The 25,585-nt window shown below is 40.9% G+C and overlaps 1 protein-coding gene across 1 annotated transcript in view; it reads left to right on the top strand.

Moving 5' to 3' along the window:
* Positions 1–1,976: 1,976 nt before the first annotated feature.
* Positions 1,977–25,585, top strand: part of BMP4 (bone morphogenetic protein 4) — a 190,821-nt gene continuing 167,212 nt past the window's right edge. The window contains exons 1-3 of the mRNA XM_072761613.1: positions 1,977–2,260; positions 2,784–2,957; positions 6,665–6,746. The gene's annotated coding sequence lies outside the window, so the exon portion shown is untranslated. The remainder of the gene's footprint in view (positions 2,261–2,783; positions 2,958–6,664; positions 6,747–25,585) is intronic.

The raw sequence follows: 25,585 nt of genomic DNA, 5'->3' as shown, positions 1-25,585 counted from the left end.
CCCTTCTGGTCATCATGATAAATGAAAAAACATGTAACAAAGGAATCCAGTTGTTTGTTGAGAATGTGTATATATTTGCAGATATACACTGCACATATTTCTATGTCCTATCATTTCTATCCCTATCAAAGTAGAACTATTATAAAGCCTTTATTTTCTTCTTCTTCTTTCTTCTTTCTTCTTCTTCTTCTTCTTCTTCTTCTTCTTCTTCTTCTTCTTCTTCTTCTTTCTTCTTTCTCCTTCTCCTTCTCCTTCTCCTTCTCCTTCTCCTTCTCCTTCTCCTTCTCCTTCTCCTTCTTCTTCCTTTTGGATGTGGTTCTTCCAGTGGAAACAATCAGGGGGAGCAGGGAACAATTTCGAATAGAGATGCTGTGTCTCCTGTGGTTTCCCAGGAGAGGTAGGAGAATTTGGGGTGTTGCAAGCTTTTGGGTGGTGGCTTATGCACTGAATTTGCTCGGAGAGGCTTCCATTTTCCCTCTTAGTGATTAGAACAACCTGTGTTCTGGAATACAGTATTTAAACAGCAAGATTGGCATTGCTATCTTCCAGGATGGTGAAGGCTTAATTAACATTTGAAAATGCTTTGAGATCTTTGGATAAAAGTGTTCTGGAAGCATGCAGTGTTATTATCTTTGGAGTGATACAGGTCATGTGACACAGGAAGTGGCTTTGAAGGAAAAGAAAACCTTTCATCAGGCAAACTCCTTGGGGTGGTTTGAGCCTGTTTTGAGTGACTCAACATGCCCGTGTCATCTCTCTCTAGACCATGAATGAAAGGAATAACTTGGCCTACAGCTTAGCAACTGCCACCATCATTAACTGCAAGAATTAGGTAAGCTTACACGGTAAACATTTTACAAATTATGCAGAATCCTAAAGCAGTTAGAGCAGTTGCCCCTTAATAAGCATTGAATAAATATTAGCTGTTACTAATATTGTTCTCATGAATATACTTTAAGATGTCTGGATCTGTTTTCTCTGAACTTAATGCTCCTTTTAACCAAAGGGTTCAATATTCTTCAGTGATAAACTAATCTGAATTTCATTTTAAAGACTTGGTAAAGAGCAAAACAAATGTAAATCATTACTGTTGAGGCTCTAACGTGACAGCCACAGATAAGGCACCTTCAATGCCCAAGACTCTTCCCAGCAGGTGACATTAGGTCAATGTTGGATACTTGGTCCTTTTCTTTCCTTTTTTTTTTTTTTTTTTTTAAATCAGGTTATTTATTTATTCACCAGACACGAGAGCGGCAGAGACACAGGCAGAGGGAGAAGCAGGCTCCACGCAGGGAGCCCGATGTGGGACTCAGTCCGTGGACCCAGGATCACTCCCTGAGCCAAAGGCAGAAGCCCAACCACTGAGCCACCCAGGCGCCCCAAGTCCTTCCCTTTTTAACAAGAGGGACTCAAAATAGAAACTGGATTTCCTAACTTCTACTTCCCTGATGACTCCTCAGGGTCTTCACTGGACAGGATTTCAAAGAGAACATTTAAAGGTGGTTGCAATTCATGTAAGGGTAGAAGCGCAGAAAGATTTCATCCTGTTCCTTCTTCTACCTTTTACGTCTTCCTAATACTTCCTGGAAATGTAGACGTCAGGACAGGGGTGGAGACTAGGGAGTGCGGTTCACTTGAGAAAAGCATATTTTTGAGCAATATCGACGTCAAACCAAGCTTGCCCCTCTGTATTTATGAAATTAATTTTGTGCTTGCCCCTGTGTATTTATGAAATTTTGCTGCCTAGATGACCCGAGGTCTGTTTTGTCCTGCTTTTTAAACACACGTGTGCCTCAAATACGATATTCTGAACGAAGGAAAGGTGAACTGGAAAGGGGCCCAGGAAGGAGAGCGAGAACGAGGAGAGGGTGCAGGTCGGAGGGAGGCTACAAACGGGAGAAACGGGCGAGGTGGGAGGAGGGGCCGCTCAAGGAATGCTGGGAAGGTGGGTGGCCAGGGGCATGCTGGGATGCAGCGCTCGCCCGAGGCATGCCGGGAAGGGCTCCGGGACTTATCTGCGCCTGTGCGGGGGGCAGGGAGGTCCCCCCCACCCCCGGGCTCGCGGTATAGTGGGGTCAGGCACGAAGCCGACCTAATTAAAAGCTCATTACACCGGAGCGTCCCCGGTAAGAGGGCGTCCCACGTGCAAATCCCTCGGCGCAAGCGATATCTCTGCCTCGCGTGTGGGGAGCCCTGCCCCAGCCCCGGGGCCTGGGAACAACGGCCCGTTAAAGTGATCTCCCCCATCTGTGACCATCAGGTACAGTTTCTTTCGGGATTATTTCACATTCCAGTAAATTAGTTTTATCCGCTCCGAAACATTTTAACAAAGAAAGCTCTCTGGTCATCCCATGGCTAAAATAACAGGAGATAAAAGAACGTGTACTTGGCCTAATCAGAAACAAATAACTAAATCTGTCTGAAAATGCAGCCTTTCCTGTCCCGTTCTCCTTTTCATTTATCTTTCACTGGTGGGATTTTGAAATTACCGTTCTATAGGCAGACCGCGGTGCCCGTCTTCCTCTCCTTGTGTTTTATATAATTGTTGCCGACCTTGACAGAAGATCTCAAAACTTAGGTATAAAGTTGGTAAATGATACTATTGTTTGGGAGGTGGGATAGAGATGGGGGTGGGAGCAGAGGGTTTATCTAAGGAGGGGGGGAAAAAAAAGAAAGAAAGAAAGGAAAATGCACCCTAACCAGGCTCAAATGAACTGAAATGGATCAAAGTAAACAGAGACATCTAAAAGCTTTTGTAAGTTAAAAGTGGCTATCTGTTGCAGGTCTTGCCTCATTAACTGCTGATTGAAGCTCTGCTTGGCCCTCTGGGATACCTAACACCCCAGGCCTATCACCAGATGAACCCCTGGTTAGGCGCTTTTGCCTTCGCCTGTGTTGCTTTGCACAGCTCCTTGACCTCAACCTTCTTACGAATGTTTATCCTTCTACCAGACAAAGTGAGTATAGATTTGTCCTTGAGAATCTTGCTGGGAATTTCATTTTCAGCCAATGAGGAATTCCCAGAAAAGAGAAATGGAAGACACAGTTGTGGTAACTAGGGAGATCTGTGTTCTGAAAAGTAGACATGCAGCTCTGGTGTTTCAAATAGAGCCTCTCTGCACAAGAATATGTAGGGGAAAGAGTCCACAGTGCATCTTTCCTTTGGATGTTGGCCTCATTTCCATATGTGAATGGTGAAAGGTGACGATTAGGCCATATGCTTGAAGATACAGATATCTCTTGGCTCCCATGGTCAGAGCCCTTCACCAGGCCATTCAGCTGGGACAGGGAGCTGAAACTGAGAGGGCTGTCTAGGGGAGGAAGACAGAATAGTAGTGGGGGTGGGTTTGGGGGTTGGGGAGGGAGGAGCAGGGCTCTTTGAGTGGGACCAGATAGGTCTCTGTGTAGAGTAATATTACAGCTCTTTCTCTCATAAACAAGCTGCATGCCTGCTTCTAAAGGCCCATCTGGCATAGCTTTGAGAATGGCAATAATTACAAGCTGATGATGGACATGGAAAAAAAGCCCTGCTGAGCTAACTCATAAGGAAGTACAGGCCAGGACTGCAGGGAAATTACAGGCTGAAAACCTTTCTAGTTTAGGCCTTTTGGTGTTCTTAATCACAGACTTTAAATGTTGTAATAAACACTGTTGCATTTTATTGACCAACTCCCATGACAGGCAAATCTTTTTCATTTTATTTTATTTTTACCATTTGCTCTTTGGAAAGCTGCTCAGCAGTGTCTGTCTAGGTCATGCCAATAGGCCTTTAGTTTTTCTGCTTGTAGGAATATTAGGTAAACAGGGGTGACTCTTTATTTGGTTAACAGAAATTTGCAAAACTTTTTCTTAAATTGCTCTCTGCATTTTATAGTTCAGACGGACTCTCAGGCTTGATACTTAGTCTGTAACTGTATAAGATATGGCCCGGCTGTCTCAAGGAAGAAGAGGATAGAAGGACAGACTTGGGAAGAATCATTTATGACTCTGTACCATCATATAGTGTTTATAATGTAGGAACAAGTAAAACTCCACGTTAAAAACTATACCATTAGATTAATGGAAACTTCAGTTCTGGCCTTGTATGTAGAGATGATCCTTATTTCAGGGATAAATTTGATATTAAAAGGATATTCTCAAAGTTTTGGATCCTAATATTATACAAATGAATCTAAGACATTTTGTCCTCTCAGACATTTTAGACCGTTTAATGAAGCAAACGCTTTTAGGAAATCTTCCTAGAAAGAAGAAAATAGAAACACTGGAAATTTTCTTTCCTCTGAAACATTATTAACCTCAAAAATCGATAACTTAAATGTTATGGCAAAATTAGTCTTGAATATAACACATTACCAGTTGCTATAATAATGGGATTTTGAGACCTCATGTGGGTTTTGTTCTACTTCAACATGTGCTATCCTTTTTTATGAAAAGAATTTAATCTTCATTTTATACATTTTAAAAGTCTCAGGTTAGAAATGATGAATAATGCTGCGAATTGGGATTTCTGTGTGTGTGTGTGTGTGTGTGATTGTATTAATTTATACAAGTATATCTTTGTTCAAAATATACCTTTATGGATTTTCGGCAGAGCGTGTGAAGTTATTTATTCCTTAAACATTAGATATGGCTTTAGTAACTTATTTTCAGGTCCGTCCCTTCTTTGCCACAATTTCTCATTTATATTTCTTAAAGCTTGTATTCTTTGTGTTTTGCATGCAGTTCTGGCTATCCCAAATGGATTATTTATTTCTGTTCTTTTGCATTTGATTACTTGTTCAAGGGCATAAAGTTTTGGGGTCTATGAAGTTAAAGCAATGAAATGGTTGTGCAATGGAAATTTACCAATATAAACTCAATTTCTTATCCTTTCTTTGCCTTTCATAAGCATTGCTTTACCTGAAGCTCCCTTGTCAATGAGAAATTATTTCTTTATTTTGAACTGTCTCTTTTCCTATAGAGGGTAGAATTGTTCCTAACAAAAGAAGCATGAATTGGTGGAAACTATATATTAAATGCAAGACTATTTGTCTAGTTTTCATTAGGTTGCTGAGTGAAAAGCCTCAATTCCTCTCTTTTCCCAAGGTACTCAGATATCCATGAAGTCCCCCTCATCTCACACTATCGTTTCTCTCACCGGGTGCAATCCGACTTTAAAGAATTCAACACATACTGGTCTTTAGAGAACTGTCAGCAATGACAGCAACCAGGGACGCTGACATGTCTTATTGTTTACAAAGGATGAGCACAACAAGGCCTCTCGGATGACTTGATAAGCCCTGCAATTTCTCTCTCCCTGATTCTGGCCTCTGGACCAGCTGTCTTTTCGTGGCCAGCTAAAGACACAAGTATCAAAACTTGATCTAAACACCACAAGTCAGCAAACAGCGGCAAAGATAAACGAGGGCTCCTCAAGGTCGCTTTATAAACAGTGAAAACAGAAAGAGAAACAAGAATATCTCAGTCCCCGATTCTTTATATGCATACAGTTTTCTTCTGTACTTAAAGTTTGATGAGAAAACATCCTGGACTATCTAGCATTAAAGTGAGTTCAGGGACTGTTATCATAGTCCTGAATATTTACTTTTTTCCTCACCTTAGCATCCCTCCATTCCTCTAGAAGTAGCAGCCGATGTTGTACTTAGATTAAGTTCAACAGTTTTGTTATTGTTCTGTTTTGCTTTGAAATATTCTCCACATGCCCTTTTCTATTTAAGGAACCACAAGGTTTCTTGGAAATTGTACAAATGCACATGCTTTTCCTCACTACTACTCTGTAAAGAGGAACATTATTATCAGGAAGGGGATCCTGGGAAGTTGAAACCCCTTTCCTCTTTCCCTTGTGCTGCCTTTCAGCGCTGAACAGGTAAAGGAAGAAAAGAAAGTTTCATGTGTTTATGCTGCCCTAGGGTCAATGCTTCTGTTAAATGATGTATATCATAACTTTGCCAACTACATGGGGTTTGGGTTGCTTAAATTCTTTGGAATTGAGACAATGCTATTTTATTCTGAAGATGCTAGACTCTTCCCTGAAAGGAGCTGTTTCAAGGTACTTGGATAAAAGATTTTTACTCTAGGCTTTCCCCCCATTTCTCCTTTTTTTGCAGAAATGCCATTGCTGGGGGTGCCTAGATGGCTCACCCCGTGAAGTGTCTGCCTTCAGCTCAGGTCATGATTCTAGGGACCTGGGGGGGTCAAGCTCCAGAGTTGGGCTCCTTGCTTGGCGGGGAGCCTGCTTCTCCCTCTCTCTCTGCCTGCCACTCCCCCTGCTTGTTCCCTCTCTCGAATAAATAAATAAAATATTTGAGAAAAAAAAAAAGAATGTTGTTGTTGAAAATAGTGTATGCCACAGATGATTAGAGCAAAGCACCTTTCTTAATTTTAGTAATTTCAAGGCCACATTAATCACAATCACTGTAGCTTAATGTTGACAGTCATAGAAAGGGATTTAATCTTGATTATGAGGCAAAATCTTCCTGGTCTCTGCCTACAATCCGCTCAACTCTTTCTGGACAGTTCTCATAAAATATATGCCTAATTTTTACTAGAGCATCTGTCTGTAGATGCTTTTTGTTGATGGTGGTGGTGTTTTTGTTTTGTTTTGTTTGTAAATCACTACTTTAAATTGAGTCTTGGAACTCAACTGACTATTCCCTTTTTACAGATGGTAAAACTGAAGTTCTGCCACCTATCTGCTCTGTGGGCTATAGCACGAGTGCCACCATGAACTCGGACTGTGTTTCCAGGTCAGTTTTTAACTTTGCTGTTCTCTCCCATGAACCCAGTCTAAAGGTAAAGACTCAGTTGTAAGTGGGACACTCAGAACAGAAGGCCCATTGGTCAAGGCTCCCAACAGTGATAAGCAATGGAATGCGAAACAGCAAGCTCACAGCTATTTGTAATCGATAGCACCATCTGAGAACACTTGGAATGATGTGTTCTATGGTGAGGAAATGATACAGAGGAAGAATAGTCACTCCAGATCAGTGGTTGAGCTTGTGGAATTATTGAATACTGCGAATTCTGCTGGTGGCTGTACCTCTCAATACTTCCTTTGTGTGCTGGGGGCAATTTCTATCCTCCTAAACAAGTTAAATGTATTTTTTTTTGTGTGTGTGTGATTTGATGGGCTAAAGTGTTAACTCTTGTTGAAATATCTATATTTGGAGTTATAGATGTGGTACAAATACATTTTCTTCCATACACAAAGATGAACTTTCTTGCAGAATGACCCAAATACTTTTTTTTTCTTCCTCACTGGACCATCATTTTAGGAACTTTTCTTCTCTACCAGATACAGAGTGGGTAGATATTTGTGCTTATATGGGATTCACGCTATAGAGGTCTCCATATATAAATGGAACCTACTAATGCTACATCTAGCAAATCGCATCAGAAGAACTTCATGGTAAATCAAGGGTCAGAAAGTGATGTGCCAGCCGAGGGGTATAGTATTGTGTTTCTCCCTTGTTTCTTCTTTGGCCTCCTATTGCTTCTACTTCAGTCTGGCTGTGGCATTCAGACATTTGTTCAGTTCCAGGTTTTGTTTGTTTGTGTTTTTGACTTGTGCCTGGGGATAATTGTGTAGTTTGGGGTTCTCCAACTCCTTGTTCCTCTCAAGTCCAAGTGTCATTTCAGGATTAGATTTCTTTTTTTCTCAAGTAAATTCATTGGCCTGCCTGCTTAGCTTTTGCACAGTTCAGACCTCTGAATCTGCAGAGATATAAGACCATGAGATCTGCTAACATGCGAACCGGAGATAAAAGCATTTTTAAAAATGTCGTCCTGCACACAGGCCTGCTTTATAATAAACCAGAACAGTGCAGGAATTAAGATGTTGTTGAAATGCCTGAGTGTCTCTGCCCTTTTATTACATCCAGGGTGATGAGGTCATGGCTTACTGTTTAGCTTATATGGTGCAATTAAGAGATCCATTTCTTAACGTGATTCATCTCAGGAAGAGTTGACTCAAAAGTTTCAGGGGAGAGGCAAGACTTGTATGAGAAGATGTTGGAAAATTATGGTTTTCTTTTGGAAGTTTGAGTTCATTTTTTCATTCCAGGCGAGAATAAGTACTGCAATAAGCCTGTCTCAGATTTCTGAGTATCAGGGAATTTGACTACTTAATGCCAATAAGGCTAAGGAGATGGTTTTAGTTCTTGGCTTTTTTCCCTCTTTGGAATGATGGCAAAAATATGAACTAAATAATTGTTTTATCAAGATACCTCATTATGTCTCTGTGTGTAGAGATATGAAAATGAAACAGAATCTTAGATGTATATTTATATGTTGTATATTTATATATTTTATATATATAATATTTTATTGTGTTGTTTATCTGTTGAGCCTTGATTGAACCCTTTAAAATGTAGATTTTAAGTCTCTACTGCTGAAAAAGAGGTGGCCTCCCCATTTGGTCAGGGCAGTTCTCAACCATAGTCAAACGCTTCACAATAATGTGTGAATACAAAAATGTCAAGAAGCAATGGATTAGGCCATCTCTATTCTTTTATGAAAGACTTATTCATGGGGCTCGGTTTGAGTAGCATTTACTAAGGTTCCTTTCTTCCTTCCAAGTCTTTCTTGATTATGATTCTTGGCTTGGTCTTTTATCCATGGTTCAGCTTTAAGTGGAAATTAATGATTTCTATACTGGTCAGTTCAGTGCAAGAACCATTCATGAAATGCATACCTTATTTAAGGCACTAATAGGCACCCAAGACATCTTTGGAGGGATTAACTACTGTCTATGTCCTTTAGAGGAAATGGAAAATTCTACAATAATGAATACAAGTCAGATTGGGAGAAATATTAGAATAAAGGAGTATATGTGTTCTGAATAGGGAGCAATTTATTTTGCCTTGGAATTGGCTAGGGCTTTCTAGAGGTGGTAATGTTTGAATTAGTCTTTAAAGCAGAAACAGAGTTTGAAGAAATAAAACTAGAGGAAAAGTACAAAGTTTTAGAAGTATGAAAGCCCATGGCATGATACAGAAAAGAGCTGAATCTGGTCTGGGTAGAGCATTAGCTGTGTGTGAAGAGAAAAGGCAGGTAAGTACTGAAGTATAGAACACTTTATTTATTGACAGCCTTGAATGCTATGCTCAGACATTTGGACTTCATTCTAAGAGAAAACAGAAAACTAGTAAAAGCTTTTGGACTGAGAGGGTGCACCACAACGATAACTGTACCTTAGGAAGATAACTGTCAGGGATGTGACAAAGAACTTGGAGTGGAGAAAGCAAGTGGTAATGGGGACTACTTTGGGGGGGGCTATTATAATAATACAGGTATAGATGACATGGTGTAGGACAGTGATAGTAGAAGTAGGAGTAAGAGAAGAATCCAGGTGACATACTAAGTCGAGAATTGAATGTGGTGAGATACTTAAATGGCAGAAATTTCTACTTTAGGGTGGTTGGTCATTGGAGAAACCATGGACTGAGATAAGGGTTCTTAAGAGAGGAAAATTGAAGGAGAAGATAGTGAATGGTTAAGCTGACATTTAAATGCACTTTGATTATACACAGCATTTCTTTTGTTTCTTGAAGAACAAACTTATTATAGCCATTTGTTCTAGATTCCATTGTTAGAATTACACTCTATTTTTCTTTTGATTTAGGACCTTGACACTCTTTGACTCCTCCATGGAAAAAGAGAAAATATATGTTTTCTATCACTTCTGTATGTATTTTTCTATTTTACCTAATCTGAAGGTATTTCTGAAGAGTATCTTGAGCTTTACTCAAGATAGACTCTTTGACCTAACTCCTTTCTCTGGCCATACACTTGAGGCAATTTGAAATCCTTACTAATGCTTATAAGGATTCTCAGAGTTAGACAGAACTGGCCTTTACAAGGCTAGAATTGGAGCCAAAATGGATTCTTGGATCATGTATCTCCCTCCGGTTATGAAGCTGCCAGACTCCATCCCAGTGGGTGGAAATGAACACCAGCCCCCGAGGAAGTGATGGCTGCACATGGACGTCTGCTACCTCTGCTGCTTCCTTTCCTCAATGAGGAAGGAAACCGTGGGCTTTCCTAGGCATTTTTCTCATTCTCTTAACACAGGGGGACTGAAGAGTCTTGGACTTCGGAGTTTGGATAGTGAACCTAAGCCTGGAGGGGTTTCTTGAGAGCAGACAGTTGCCATCTCTGAACAGTTGTTACTTTCTTTTTCCACCCCCCTTCCGGTGCTGTGCTATTCATTCTGTCTCCAGAACTTTAGTGCGCAGGGGTGGAAAGTCTTAGTGGAGTACCTGGAGTTCAAAGCTCATGCAAGGCTTTAAGTTGGAGATGCTGAAATGGAAGGAAAGGAGTATACCACTAGTTTTCTTTCTGCAAGTAAAATATCATTTATATAAATATTCTAACTCTTTCCTAACTTATTTCTTTATTAGATTGGCATGCATATCCAATGACTAGTCCTCTTGAAAGACGGCGAGGAAGAATGTTACTAAAATTATAAATATCTACTTTTCATTGATAAAGCTCTTCCAGAGTTGGCAGTATAAATTTGCTTTGCAGTGAGAATTCCCCTAAATCAAACATTTAAAAATTCCAGGCATCAAATTCAGCTCTGAGTCTCTCGAAAATAGTGTGTAAAGGGTGGATCTGTCTGACTAGATTGTGGAATTAAGGTACCATGTACTTAACCATTTCTTCAGGCCATTTTAGGTCCCATTTTCTATCCAAGAGAACTGAGAATGTATCTTTTTTTTTCCCATGTTGTAGCATAAAATTGCTTCTCTAGTTTTGATTTCCTTGATTATTTCAACAAGATGGTTAAAATAAAATAAATCTTCAAAAAGAACATAAAGATGAGCCTTTCCTGCTGTTTATAGCCCCAAAGCATGCATTAAACACTTACCGTATACCCAGCATGCTGAAGGGTGCCATGTGGAACAAAAAGAAAAGCCCCAACAGGTGCTCACTGCAAAATTTCTGAGTGAGGGAAGAGAGGACTGGAGCTGAGGAGAGGGGAAAACTGCTCATCATCATCTGAAGGCTCTAATCCCTTAAAGCACAATCAGGGAGAAATGCTCAGAAGAAGGTCAGCCCTCCTCAGTATTTTAGAGATGGAGTAGCAGGGGCGAAAGGATAAAGTTGAGGTGGCAGACAAGTTTGTGATAGACTGACTGACTTTAATTCTCTACAGTAGTGGGTTTGAGAGCAATAAAGCAAAGGGCAGCTGCTGCTGCCTCTTTTTGTTTTTAATGTTAGCTTATGAGCCACTTTCATGGCAAAATCCTCATCCTTTTCGTCTTTTCTAATTCTTCCTGGTATTCCCCCTAAAGGCAGCAGGTAAATGCTGGGGTCTAGCCCTTAAAGAGGCTGATATTCTCCAGACACGTCCATAGACACTTGTAAGTTGAGAGCAGAATCCTCTGCCAGACACATTTTCCTTGTCAAATCATGCCTGTCCCACCTCGCTGACACTGATAGTCCTGGGAGCCAGTTCTGATGCCAACCTGTATTGAACTCCTAGATGTGAATACACTCTTTTGAAGGGCAGCTTGGGCTAAAACTTGACCTCTCAGAGCTTTGGGAGGTGGGCAGGGGAGCAGAGTGTTGTTGGGGAAAGAGAGATTTCCTGGTTGTTGCTCCAGGGAGTCTGTTTACTTGCCTTCAAGGGTCACAGCCATCTGAATGGGCTTCTCTGGCTCTGCTCTTGGGTTTGGTTTCAGAGGACTCGGTCCTGTGGAATTTGGCTCCCCAACGCCCTCCCCTTACTCTGTTAGATATGGGACTTTTATCCCACAGTACAGTTCAAGATTTCCCCAGGAACACAGCCGCTTGCTTGCAAGAACAGCAGTTGGAAAGGCTGTTTTAAGTGGAGTTTACTGTTGTTGTATAAACCTTCATTTAAAATTGACTATAAAATGTTTCTGAACCTGCCAAACACGCATTAAAATATTTTGCTCCATTTATGCCTATGTGTAACATTTGGTTTCTAAAGAGCTTTAATCAAGTAATCTTCAAGTAGGAAGTTATTCATCTTTATTGCCAGTCGGTTCTCAGTGGTGGTCGTGGCAACAATCTTTTTATTGCTTCTGTGTTTAGTTGTTCTTTGACATGATAGAAGTCAGCTGCAGTTCAATGAGCTCACTATTTGTGCAACTTAATTGCTTGCTTCCTTCAATACATACTCAATTTTTCCTTTTATGAGCAGGGCTGTTGGAAAAATTAAGCTTAAGGATATAGCCATCCACTGTTAATTAACCTCCTTCCCAAACACATTAGTAAAATAGGTCAAATAACTGCTGAGTGCTAAGTGTACTGTTCCTAAGGTCCTCCTCAGCTGAGAAGTGAATCCTGCACTAAGTGAACAAATGTTGGAGCTTTGAGCATTTTCTGGAAACGGTGATGACATAAGAATAATGCTTTGTAACACAGCATTCCCTGCTGCATCTTCTCTTCGAAGTTGATATATTGTTTGACTTTGTCTGGCTCTACCATGGGTTTAGTTTGTTTTATGTTATATCAACTTTAAAAGAAATAAAAGCCTGCTTCTTTTCTTTTTTTCTTTCTAGGTACTGTTTGCTTTCAAAGGAGGATCCTAAGCTTCCCTTTTTGACCACTGCTGTTTTTTTGACTCACAATTCCTAGAATAATCTGAATATCGTGAGGATGTATACATGTTTGTGATAAGTATGAAAATATGCTCAGTAAGGGAAATTCTTTATTAAAATAGATTTATATAGAGCTCTTATAATGTCTTTTTAGGGTTATATTTAGATGGAACATCACTTTAATTGCAGTGGTGAAGGGCTTATTAGAGTTTTGCCAACCTGGCAGAAAATATTTTGAAGTTTATAGACTTAGAAAAAAACAAGAAAATGTGATAGTTCCTAAACTATCTCTGTCTTGGTAGAAGACAGGAAAATGTTAGGGTCCAGTTTATCCTTTTAAAAAGAACAAAGCAAAATGCAAACAAAATTGAAAAGGAGTAGTATGCTAGAGCTGAAGGCTGAAGATCACAATAGTCATAGTTATCCTCTATCACTAGTTTCCATATTTAGTCTTTAATTAGGAAGGGGTAGGGAGAAAGAAAGAAACCCAACCAAATCTTCAAATAAATCTTATTTGATTTTCTTGTTTTCTTTAAAAGTATTACTCAGTTGCAACCTAGATCTTATAGCTGTTTTTTCCTTTAGGTAGAAATCTACATTTCTGAAATCATCTGCTCTGATACGATCATTACCAAATCCTGGTTGGGTTCAGTACTCTTCCACGGTTTGGGCATATTTCTCACCTTGCACTTACAGTCAGCGAGAAGCATCCTGCAGACTTTTTTTTCCAGTGTGATTTCAGGATATTGATGACACAGAATGATGTCAAAATGGTAACCTTTGGGTTTCTTGTTTTTCCTACCTGCTAGAGGGATAATGATCCTTTGCCAGTCTAGACTCCAGGGGATTGTTAGGAATCTTGATTAGCTAATGCTTGTCGGGAGCCTTGAAACAAAAAATGTTTTCCCTCTGTGTTACTTTGTCCCCCCAGTAAAGCTCGCAAGAATGACCTCATTCATATTCATCAGTTGTGGGTGCTAAAGGTTATCCTCTCTTATCTTTTGCCCAGCTAAGCCATGAGATGCAAATGGCAGATTGTTGTCACATGGGAAATAGTTGAACCATCTGAAAGGTTGAGTATGGGAGGAGGGGCATTGCATTCACACATGCTTGTAGATACTTTGGTCTCTATCATTTGTATGGAAGGCTCACAGATTCCAGATTGCGGGTGGTAGGGGGTGCTATAACTTTTGGTGGAGAAGGAACTGCTATGAATCAAAGTCAAGGGATTGAGTTAAAGCTTTTATTCCTATCTGACCAATTATGATGATAAATTTCATATCTTTTTTTTTTTTTCATATCTTTTAAAAGTAGAAGATACTCATCTAAGAAAGTGGGAAAGTATAGAAGTCTGGGGTTGGTGCGTACAAGAAAGTATAGAATCTTGAAAAATTTTGAGGCATTTAGTCTAATATTCTAAAAAATATTCTCAAACAGACCCCTGTTGCCAACCTGCATGAAGCAAATTTGCAAATACTAGGTTTAACCTTTTAAACATTACCTTTAAAAGAGTCAGACCTTTGCCTCAGGAGAACGTTAGATCATGTTAAGCATCTGAGAATTGGTATCTTGCCCATCTTATAGATCTTTTTTATTATTTCCTAAGGGTATGTTCCTTATTTCTTAAGGGTATGTTTTCTAGCCATCATTGATTGACTTGAATTAACAAACCCCAGGAGGGAGAGCGCAGAGCCGTAGAGATACTTCCTACAACCGGCAGGTGGCGCTGTGGACACTACAGTGGTAAAGAAATGCATTTAGGAGTCAGAGATGCAAGAGGGAAACCCAGCATGATGAGATGAGGATCTCCTCCACAGCTCTCAGGGAGTTTCACAGGGCATCTCAGAAAGCCATAAACCAATTCTGAATGTGGGAAGCTGCATAGAATAGCCTTTAAAGAACATTCTCTCTGATTTTTAAAGTCCGCCTTCAGGCTGCATCAATTGAAACCTGTTGAAATTCTACATGTATGCTATTGCCCAGGGTCAAAACACAAACTTTAAGGAAGGATTTTTAGGGAATTTAGAAATTAGTATTTATTCATATTCAAACTGCAGAATGTGAACTAGGAACTCAAGCCTGGTATGTTTATAATATAAAACTACATTTCATGCTCTCAGAATATTATTCATTAGGGAAACTATGTTAATGGGATTTTATTTAGTTATATTAAAGAGCTAGTGAGGACATTTCTTGACATCCATTATCCTCTACATTCTCAGTTGTCTATAACTCTTCTTTCCTTTGAAAGTTTATTTGAAAGAGATTTCTGTAAACCAGTTTTTAGAAGACACTTTGGGCGTGTGTAAATTTTTGCATCTTTGGAAGTTTATGTGGTGCTGCATTTAGGTAGTCAAGTGGAGTAAAGAGAGAAACAATTACTTCCAAGTGAAGCCTTCCTGATAGCAGGAACTTTCCAAGGCTCTCTTGTGAAGGTTGACACTTGTCTCTTGTTTCCTGAGACATCAGAAGGGAACTCTTTATGTAGATTAGACCAGAGGCAGATGGAGGTCCAAGGGAGGAAATGTAATTTCTCTCAATAAATGTTTCCTAAGCTGAGGCCTCGTGGGAACACTGCCTTTCTACCAGAAATATGGACTTTTCTCCCTGATGAATTTCTGTTCTCTGGAGCAGATATTTGGAAGACTTTTCCTCTCTGCCTCCAGGCCTAGAATGCATGGGTGTTCTAATTGTGACAGAGCATATCTTCCAAGGGGACAGCTGAGAGAGTTGTGAATGTGTGGTCACCAGTCCAGAAACCAGTATTAGATGGATTATCCCATCCTACATGAAGGCAAGGAACCAAGGGTGGAGGTGGGGAGAGGAACAATGAGGCTGATTTTGGGCAAGGTGGCAGAAATCAGGATCTGAGAGTAGGAGGACAGGATTTTAGGGGCCAGTTTTAGTGGTCTCCCAATTCTCTCCCAGGTCTAGAACCTTGCATATCCCAGTCTGCCCAGTCCAGTGGGAGCTGAGGCAGGGAGCTGGCTAAGTTGCCAAGGGAGGATGCCATGAGTGGTCTCTCCACGTGACTGGAAAGTCTGACCAACCAAGGGGACCTGGGAATGGAAACCAGTTTACTGTATATTCAGAAACAGGGATATTTCTGATTCACCAGGGCAGGCTCCTCTCTTATTTCTTGGAACAGATTGCTCTCTTCTGAGCCTGGAGCCTGGGCAGTGCTTGAGCAGCAACGAGGAGCATAAGTTTCCTGTCACTTCCTCTTTGGCAGGTTGTGTCTGCAGACACTGGCTTCCATACCCCATAATTACTTTTTCACATTTTTTAATATAGTAACACATGGTTGGGCTTGTGGTGGGGGAACCAAGTGATGCCTCCGGGCCATGAACACTATAAATAACTTCAGGGATTGTTTTATATGGTTAGGGAAGGAAGCAGTTTCTTTCTTAAGAAATAGCTCCAAGCAAAGAAGTAGGGCTTAGGAACAAATAACTTTTATTTTCAGGAGCCCTTTGCCTTTTATATTTCTCTATAGATCAGAAATCTTATTGATAATTTGTTTTCTCACCAGTGTGTTACATCAGTTTTTAATCCAAGTGGATATTGCAGCCATCTTGTCATTTAGAGAAAAGTTCATGATTTTGTTTATGAATGTGAAACTTAGAGCTACCAAGTCCATTCTCTAGGATTAGCATCTGACTGTGAACTCCCTGACAGGTAACCACATGCAGGTGTATGTGTTGACTGAAAACTCATTTGTTGGAAGGGACTACAATAAGCAATCTAAAATAATTCCTCATGACTTCAACAAAATTTTTAAACCATCCAAGGCAGTGCAAACTTAGAGCTTCCTGGGAATAGGAATTTGGGGCATTTATTGTAGAGTATAGTTATTTATCATTTTTCCATTGGGGAGAAGTTCTTCCTTTCATTTACTCTCTCAATGTATTTTCCTTTTTTTTTTTTTTTGCTTCATATTTATTGAATGGAGGTTGACAACAGTTGATGAAGATTACCTTGCAATAATTGTCCTTTATATGTTTCTATGGCCTGGCCTCTAAACTTGTACATAATTTAATAATTAACACTTAAATAAGATAACCGCTATTCTTTATTAAGTGAAATCTGATAGAAAAAATTTCTTCATATAGCAGAAATACTCCAAAAACACTCTATAGATCTCACTACAGTGTCTGTGTTTTAGCTAAACTCATACTTGTGTAAATTTGATTTGTGCAATTCCCTTCTAAAGCAGAGCAAGTACTTTGGAATATCTTTGCATTATATATAATATCTCTTTGTAATACATTTACATTACAGAAAGGCAAAGATGGAAGCCCAGTAAAGGAGATATAAAAGCTACACCTGGGGCACTTGGCCAGCTCAGTCAGTAGAGCTTGGGACTCTTGATCTCAGAGTCTCTCGTGAGTTCAAGCCCCATGTTGGGCATGGAGCCTACTTAAAAAATAAAACCAAACAGACCCACAACTGTCTCAGGCATTGAAATACTTTGTTTCATCCTTAGCAAGTTCATTCCCTGAAGTAAAACTATCTGGGCTAATGGAGCTGATTTCACCTCTTGGATCCTGTATCAGTATGTACAGTCAGTCAGGGAGCAGGGACAATTTTCAGTGAGAGGTAAGTCTGTGGAATGGGGCAAGGGGCAGTGAGATACATTCCCAGGGGGAAGCAGGAGGAAAACCAAAACCCATGTGCTTCACTTTTCAGGGCCAGTATTTGCTAACCTCTGTGGCACTGTGCTCCAGGTTTCCAATCTGACAAGCGGATATGGAAATCTCTTCCTCTTGCAAAAGGAAACTGCATTTTACTTCACTCCTGACAATGTATTCTTCTAGGCAGTGGTGGCTCCCTGGGCAGAGGGCCTGACCTGTTGGGCCGCTGGCTGATGTGTATACCGAATGCTGTAGTGTTTGCGTGTCTGATAAGTCACGGAGACTGTAGTTGGACTGTCATTTTCAATAAATGATGCTGTTTGATAATTTTATTTTAAAGACTTCTCTAGTGCTGTGAATCTGATAGAGCATATGTTTTGATGTGGTGCGCTGACAGGCACAATATCTATCAAAAGGAACTATGATGGATTAAATAGCAGAGGGCTTATCTCTCGTGGTGTAGCAGCACTTAGGAGGGAAAAGGCCTGTATTGTTTCCTGGGCTCTATCCCCTGAAACCCTACATAAAGTCCTATTGGATTAACTGGGCTGGCACCAGAACTGCAAGTTCTTGTTAAACGTACAGGCCAAAAAGGCCCTAACACAAACAATCCCTGTTAGTAAGTCAGCCCTTTACAAACAATATTTCCAGAAAGTACTTGTACCTGTTCTCTGCCATGTTACATTTTTTGAGATGATTACATGCTTATGCTAGGGAATGGCAGATCGCCAAAAGCAGAGTCTGCCTGCTGGAGTTTCAATAGTGCTCATTATGAAGGAGAAGAAGTTTCTATTCTTACCCTTGGAAGGAAAAAGGCAGTCACAGATAAAGTGTATGATATGATTACCATTGCTTTAGATAACCACAAGTATTACTTCCGACATGATAAGGGATTGTTTTCTGTCTTGATCATACAGAGCTTGGCTCAGCCTTTATAAGAAGAAAGGGGGGACATTTTTGAAGGCCACTTGGTCAATTTGGAACCTCTGAGCTCATGAGGTTGCCACGTGGATAAAAATCAACACTGTTTTAGCTACCACAGCAATTGCAGTGAGGGTGGGGGAGCTTTGGGAGGAGGCTTAGAAATAGGGGAGCAAATGGCCCTAGTGACTCCAGCAGAGTGATTTAGAGACCTTGTGAGTAAACATCATGGGTATCAGAATCTGTTAGATGGTTCTTTTTGTTGTGCTAACCTCATTCAGATTAGGTTCTTTGGGAGAGCTAGAATGCTCAGCTCCTCAGAAGGATGTATTACTGAGGAAGATTGACTTTAAATAGTTGAGCAGGAGTGTTATCCCTCAATATTTGCTGATTTGCTGGAACAGATATGAACAGGAAAGTTATGTGGCTGATGTAAATTTAATGAATTCAGTTACAGAAGGGAATTATGAGTCTGCTCTTGACAACTGGGCTGAGTTTTAGACTTTCAATAGCTTTTGGTAGGAAAACAGACTAGAGGATAAAACTCTTAAGTTGAGGGATATTAGAATTATCAAAAGGTAAGAAATGGCAGTTTCTCTTCTCTGATACTTTGTTTAAAAAAGCTTTTATTTATTCATGAGAGACACACAGAGAGAGGCAGACAGTAAAGGGAGAAGCAGGCTCTTCACAGGGAGCCCAATGTGGACTTGATCCCTGGATCCAGGATCACACCCTGAGCCAAAGGCAGACGCTCAACTGCTGAACCACCCAGGCGACCCTCTCCTTTCTGGTGCTTTAACAAGTGGCCAATAGATGGATTGTTGACTACAATGTAAAATTCAGAGAAGGAAAATCAGAATAAAATTTGAGAATTAAAAAAAAAAAAAAAAGAAATCCAAAAGCTAGGATAGTGTTTGTATGCATGTAAGCCTGTGTGTATATGTGTATGTAGTTAAAAAAACAAAAGCTCCAATTCAAATATTCGTCATTTCTGTAGAGTATCCAAGATATCAAAAGAGGCCAGATGTATAGAACAGGCTCCTCAAAATGTAATGGGATGTGTTTTCATGCTTTTTGTCCCTTGAGACTGGTAACAGCAGGGGCCAGTGTTAAGTATAAGAGAAAAAAGAACAGAGGATTCAGTTTCTCTGACTTTTCCACTCCTGGTCCTATGGTTGTTGATACTACACTCTGTGGGATTGCATTTTTACCACCTCCTGGTACAACCATTGGTAGACAGAGGGGGTGAAGGTAAGGGGATTTGCCTATATGAACACTTGTCCTGGCTCAGTTTTAATCCTCAGAATGGCACTCAAGGCTGTAGTTCTCCAAGAAGAGACCACTTCTCTGTGTTGAATGGTAATGAGGAAAAAGTTATACACCCTCCTTGACTTGCTGCCTTCAGTTTTCTGTCCTTCATGAGAGATGCAATTAAGCTTGGGAACTTCCCTTTTTGCTTAACGGGGATGTGATTACCCAACTTTTGGCAAAGTACTTGGGATTATCCAGATGGAAATGCTATTTAAGGGCCAGGTATTAGGGTTTAGCCTTTTAAAAATTAAAATATTCTCAGATGAGCTTTATTTGTATTTCCCCTACAGTCCTTCATATGGGAGTGGCTAGTGGTGGAAATGCAGGCTCAGAAGTTTCTGAGTACCAACCATAGCTCTCCAGACAGTTTGGATAGTCTCTAGCCAAGGGCTCGGCCAACAAAGCTGAGATGTACCTTTTTCCATTGTTAGCCCTCTGTTTGGTGCCTGGAACTGAAGCCTGTATCCCTGAATTGCTAGGTTTGTATTAGAGATAGGGCTCCCCCAGCACCCTGCTTGCCTGTCATGTGCTGAGTTTCCTAAGGACTTTTGAATTGGAGAGACCCTCTGACCTTGGGGAGTAGGGATACTGAGAAGCCACTTGACTGCGTGGCTACCTCTGTGCTATTAGGAACTGGGTATAACCCCCATGGAATTCATCTTCCTAGTCGGCTCTCAAGTTCTTTATAGATTATATTTAATCTGTCTCTTTGTAAAAAGGGTTCTTGTGGATATAATTCTTGTCACTTTCCATTCTTTCTTTACACTTCAGCTCCTGGAGTTCTCTTTGCTGGAGACATGGATTGCCTCACTTTCTTGGGAGGGGTTCGAGAGCTCATGCTGCTCAGGGGTTATGGCAGATTTGCTGTTGTTGCCTTGCTGCCTTCTTTTCAAAGAGCCGCAGGTCACATGATGACTTCCAGGCCCAGATGGGGAGACGATGTGGATAAAAGTATTTAGCAAGAGATCAAAAACTGGGCTGCACTTCTAAATGGCTTGCCTTTTAGAAAAAGCACATTAGCCTCTCACCCAGATGCGGTTGTGGGTAACTGTCAATACGGCACACAGGTGGCACGGTTATCTGGCCATTTACTGCCTGATGCCTTGGCGACTGCTGCCAGCCCTTCAGAAATAGGAAATGACTAATGATGTGGTGGAAATTATGAACCAGGATTAATAAAACTTGAAAAGGAACAGTCTTCAGTGTTTGATCCTCCTTAGAGGAAGTTAAGTCTGAGTCCTAGATTCTTTTCCCTGAGGTGTTCTTCTGATTTCTTCTGATTACTCGGCTGTAGTTGGGAATCTAGGCTGGAGCTGGGAACAGTGAACCATATGGTGCAGGAAGCAAAACCCTGCTCCCCATCGCTAAAGGTCCAGACACATGCACAGCTCTGCAGTCCATCTGTGAAGAGTTCAGTTAGAGGAGGCACAAGCACAGAATAAAGATTTAATTTTTTAAGGATTGAAGTTGTGTGCCTGCTCATGAGGAACATTCTGGAAAGACTTCATTCACTACCTGAGTGATTTCTATTCTTTCTCATTAAAGACAGTTGTGGGAATCTGACTATGTTTTAGGGATTTGACATTTTTCTTTTTAGTTTGCAAATCAAAATGCCTTTTCCTTAAAACTTATGGTCAGGTTTTTGTTTTTGTTTTTGTTTTTGTTTTTTTTTCCAGTACTATAGGCTTAGCTTCTATTCCTTTTCCTTCTTTGGCTCACATTCTCAGGCTCCTCTATTCCACATGGAAAAATGCTAAGTAGGACAAATGTACATTTTGATGAAATAGGTGAAGCCAGTGTGAGACATAGTGAGAAGAAAACCGAACTCTGGATAAAGAGATCTCAGCTCCAGGCTCCTTTTGGTTTTGCAACCTCTGGGAAGCCCCTTCAAGTTCTGTGAGCCCCAAGATGTCACTTTTATGATGATGAGTCTTAACCAGGTATCTGCTAAGGACTCCTTCTGCTCTCATTAAAACACATCTGTGTGTGATGTTCTGTTCTGAGCAAGTCGCAGTTCCGTTGTCTGAAAATACTCCAGTCTGCCCAAGAACCCCCAAAGAGAAGCATCATGGGCAGGTCTAGGAACGGTGGTGAAGCATACCCAGTTGCTGCAGCAGACCATTAATACTTGGGTGACTCCTGAAGTTTTAAGTCTTACTATTGCTGCAGATCAGCTGGTTAAGGAAAACCCCAGAGAGTATTTCTAAACCCTCTATAGTCAAAATATCTCTTGAGTTTTCTCATTAAGGCCAGCCAGACCACAGAAGAATCAACCTAAACTGGCCACCCACAAGTTTCTGGTGAATCAAGGTAGCCCTAAATCTCGAGTTAGGTTAGTGTTGCCAGAATGACTCTGTGGCTTGGCGCAGGATATGGGCATATGTGTTGAGCTTGAGTTTGTGTATATGAGAAAGTTTGTGCGTGCGTGCATGTGTGCACTTGTGTGCTTATGTGTGCTGGAGAAGTAGGAGAGAGACTTAGTAAAGAAGGTAGCTGGTTTACAGCAAATTTATGTGAGAACTGGGAACTAAGGAATGAAGCTAAAAAGAGACAAAGTAACATATGATCTTGCTCTATCCACTCAGCATCTGTGAAATCCTTAATGGTAGTAACAATAGCTAATATTTGTTGAATACTTACTAAATCTCAGGCAATCTTTTAATGTGGTATTTAATCTCTCTATGCCTGTTTCTTCATCTATAAAATTGGGATAATCATAGAACCTACCTCCTAGAGTTGTTGTGAAGAGCAAATGAATCAATATGGATGAAAGGCTTAGGATTGTTAATAAAGATGGATGAGTTGAAATAGGGGAAGTTCAGAACAGAGCCTGGCACAACGTATGTGCAAAGTGATAGCTGTTATCATCTTCATTTTATGTGCAGGGAAGTGGAAGCTTAGAGGGGTTCAGTGTCTTCCTTGAACTCCACAATGGGAGGGAGTTGAATGCAGCAGCCTGACTGTGGAGGTCCAAACCTCCATCTTCCTATCCTGGACCTTCATCAGGGGCCCTGTCCCCTGTTGCTGAACTTTGTCAAATTAATGCTAGCTAGATCCTTGAGGACATTTGCAAAATAAGTTCCCTTAGAACCTGGGGTTCTAGGAGGATGAATTTTAAAAAACCTTCACTCCATTGCTATCTCAGGGGCTTTTCTCTTGTGCCATCCTAGGACTGCAGTGGGCCTGTGACAGTTGTCCCTCCCCAGATCCTAGGACCAGGTCTGAGAGAAAGGCTATATATTTAAAACAAATCTTTATAATTCTTTTGGCTCTTATTCCCGGCATGTTCCTGTCAATTGGCTTTGTACAATAATGAAAACATGGGACACCTGGGTGGCTCAGAGGTTGAGCGTCTGCCTTTGGCTCAGGGCATGATCCCGGAGTCCCAGGATTGGAGCCCGCCTCTCCCTCTGCCTGTGTCTCTGCCTCTCTCTCTGTGTGTCTCTCATGAATAAATAAATAAAATCTTTTTAAAAAAAAGAATGAAAACATGATTTTAAGCAAATTTAATGGACATACAATAGTTAAAGAATATTGGCCCCGACGCAGTCAAATAACTTGTAGCTGGACTTATTCACTATCATTTATCAACTCCGTGCATAGTCAGAAGATTTTAAAGTCACTTTCGTAGCATATTTTATGGTAACTGTAGCTTATTTTCTTCTTGCCTTGTTATCTTAGCTATAAAATAAGGTAAAAAAAAAACACCCCAAAAAACTGGTAGCACAGAAATTGAGATCCCAAATGCTAGTGAAAATATGACATCTCTTTGAATAAATGCTTTGATTTGATCTCTAATGGCTGAATCTCTACACTAGAAAAGCAAATGGGTAGACCTGTAAGAGTTTCCTCAAATTAAAGATTGTCTTCCTGGCTCCTGGGAAAATACTGGCCAGGAGGTTAGGGCTTCCTACATTGAACAGAGTAATGAGAGATGGGAAGACAGAAAGGGCCAATCTCTGAGCATCTCTCATACTGGGAAGGAGGTTTGGGTCTTACATAGCTGCTCAGAGGGGAGTCCAGGATCCTCTTCCAGAGCTGTAGGGGGATCATGCCTAGGTTGAGAGGCCAAAGGAAGTGATGTGCCAGACATCAGGGAAATTGCATTGTGGTCCATCTCCCCTTTTCTCCATCTCTTTGTCTCCCTGGGAAGTCCTGAGAAATTTTACTCAGCGGAGATAGGGTGAAGTGAGCTCTGAGGATGACCTTGAAAAGGAAAGGATGTAAGGGATGGAAGAGGGAGCTTAGATGGCCAGTTGTTGCTAGCCAGATAGACCTTGGCCTTCTGCAATGCAGATGTGTATGGACCAGCCGAGGGTCCTCTTAAAGGCCTCATTGCAGCGCTGCCTCCAGTTCTCCTAGCCAAGACTTGTGATTTTCTCAGCAGCTCTGAATCCAGCTCTGGGCATGACTGGCCTCAATTGCTGAAGGTTCTGCCCAGTTCTGTGCTGAGGCTTTGCATTGCTGTGGCTCTGCCCTTGGGTTCTTGTCCACCCTGCCCTTGGTTCTGGCATCCTGCTTCAACAATTAGCTCAAAGGCCAGCCACTAGGCTTGTGGAGTTGAACCTGCAGTGGCCTTTGTTTGGTGCTTTGCAGAGGTTTGCTTTCTTCCTGTTTGCATTATTGTCTCCAGGCTGGCACTTGAATGAGCCCACAAGGCCATTACAGCCATGCAGCCAAACAAAGGTCTTTTAAGAGAACAATTGTCATTTGTTTTCCAGTTGGCATTTCTGGAGATTTAGCAGGATAATCTTGGATGTACGTCAGCAAGCATGAGCAAGAATCATCTTAATCCCTAACAAGGCATACAAATGAATCAGGACTTCATGCAAAGTGTACAAAGAATTTCTCTTTCTCCTTTCTGCTTGTCTGTTCCAGCTGTAGTGGGTGTTTGGGGAGGGAAAATTTCCTTTTGATTCAGGTACCTGCTGCAGAGATAGGGGCTCAGCTTTGGGGATATTCTTGCCAAATGTACACTCCTCATTCCAGAAGAGAGCTTCTGCCCCAAACCCCTGTCACAAGTAAATCCTCTGAGGTCTTGGCTGAGAAACATAGCTTAGACTCTTCCAACCCTTCTTTTAAAGTCCTGCCTTGAGTTAGCCTCAAAGAGGCCACTACTGGATTCCTGATCCCATTTGGTTATATAAACTCCACAAGTTTAAGACTCCACAAGTAGAAGACATGTCCAGCTTTCCTCCAAAAGGAAGAGAATTGAGAGGGTGTTCAATGTTCAAGAGTCTCTCCATAGTTCCTCTCCAGATTCCTTTCTCCTCCTGTAGCACCAGTTGTGTCAGACCTGTCTGTGGAGGGGAGTTTGAGGGGGGAGGTTACCTCCTTCAACCCCAGAGTGAGGCTCCATGGTGCCCATGATGTTAACAGATCTGTCCTTGAGGTTGGACCAGAGAGGAAGGGAGTGGATGAAACAATATTTTCCTCTCAACAGTGCAAGAGTTGTTGGGGATCTTTCCTTTTCTTGGGTGTTACGTGATCCACTATGCTTGCTGTTATTGTTACACCTAGTTTTCCTAGTTTTATCTATATAGATTTCTATCTAATTTTCATTCTCCAGGCTTTTTTTCTTCCCATATTTAGGCAAATTATTTTATCACATGAAAGCTTTTAAGTGATGTTTACCACCAATCAGTTATTCTTAGAAGACTTGCTTTTCTTCCTTTTTAAAAAAGATTTTGTTTATTTATTTGAGAGAGAGAGCATGGGAGAGAGCATGAGTTGGGGTAGGGGGTGGATAGTGAGCAAACTCCTGCTGAGCACAGAGCTCGAAGCAAAGCTCAGTCCCAGGACCCTGGAATCCTGACTTGAGCCAAAGACAGTTGCTTAACTGACTGAGCCACCCAGGTACCCGTGTCCCTTTTTCAAAGAATTAAGTGAACATTAAATCTGAACATTTGCATGATTAGTAAAATCTGTGATAAGCTTTTGCATGATTAGTTAAATCTGTGATAATTATTTTTAATCCTTATATTTGAAATCACCGTAGGTTTTCTTATGGCTTCTGTGGATTTCAGCCCATGCACTCCTTAGGTGCCAAATCTATGGTATTTTGTATGGATGAAGTTAAGACCCTAGAGATAGAGTCCTCATTTTGTAATTCTTCCTCTATACTGTTGTTGAGTAGAAAATGAGAAA

This window comes from Vulpes vulpes, chromosome 6, assembly GCF_048418805.1.
Source record: "Vulpes vulpes isolate BD-2025 chromosome 6, VulVul3, whole genome shotgun sequence".
Taxonomy (NCBI): domain Eukaryota; kingdom Metazoa; phylum Chordata; class Mammalia; order Carnivora; family Canidae; genus Vulpes; species Vulpes vulpes.
This window is presented reverse-complemented; position numbering and strand designations above follow the sequence as displayed.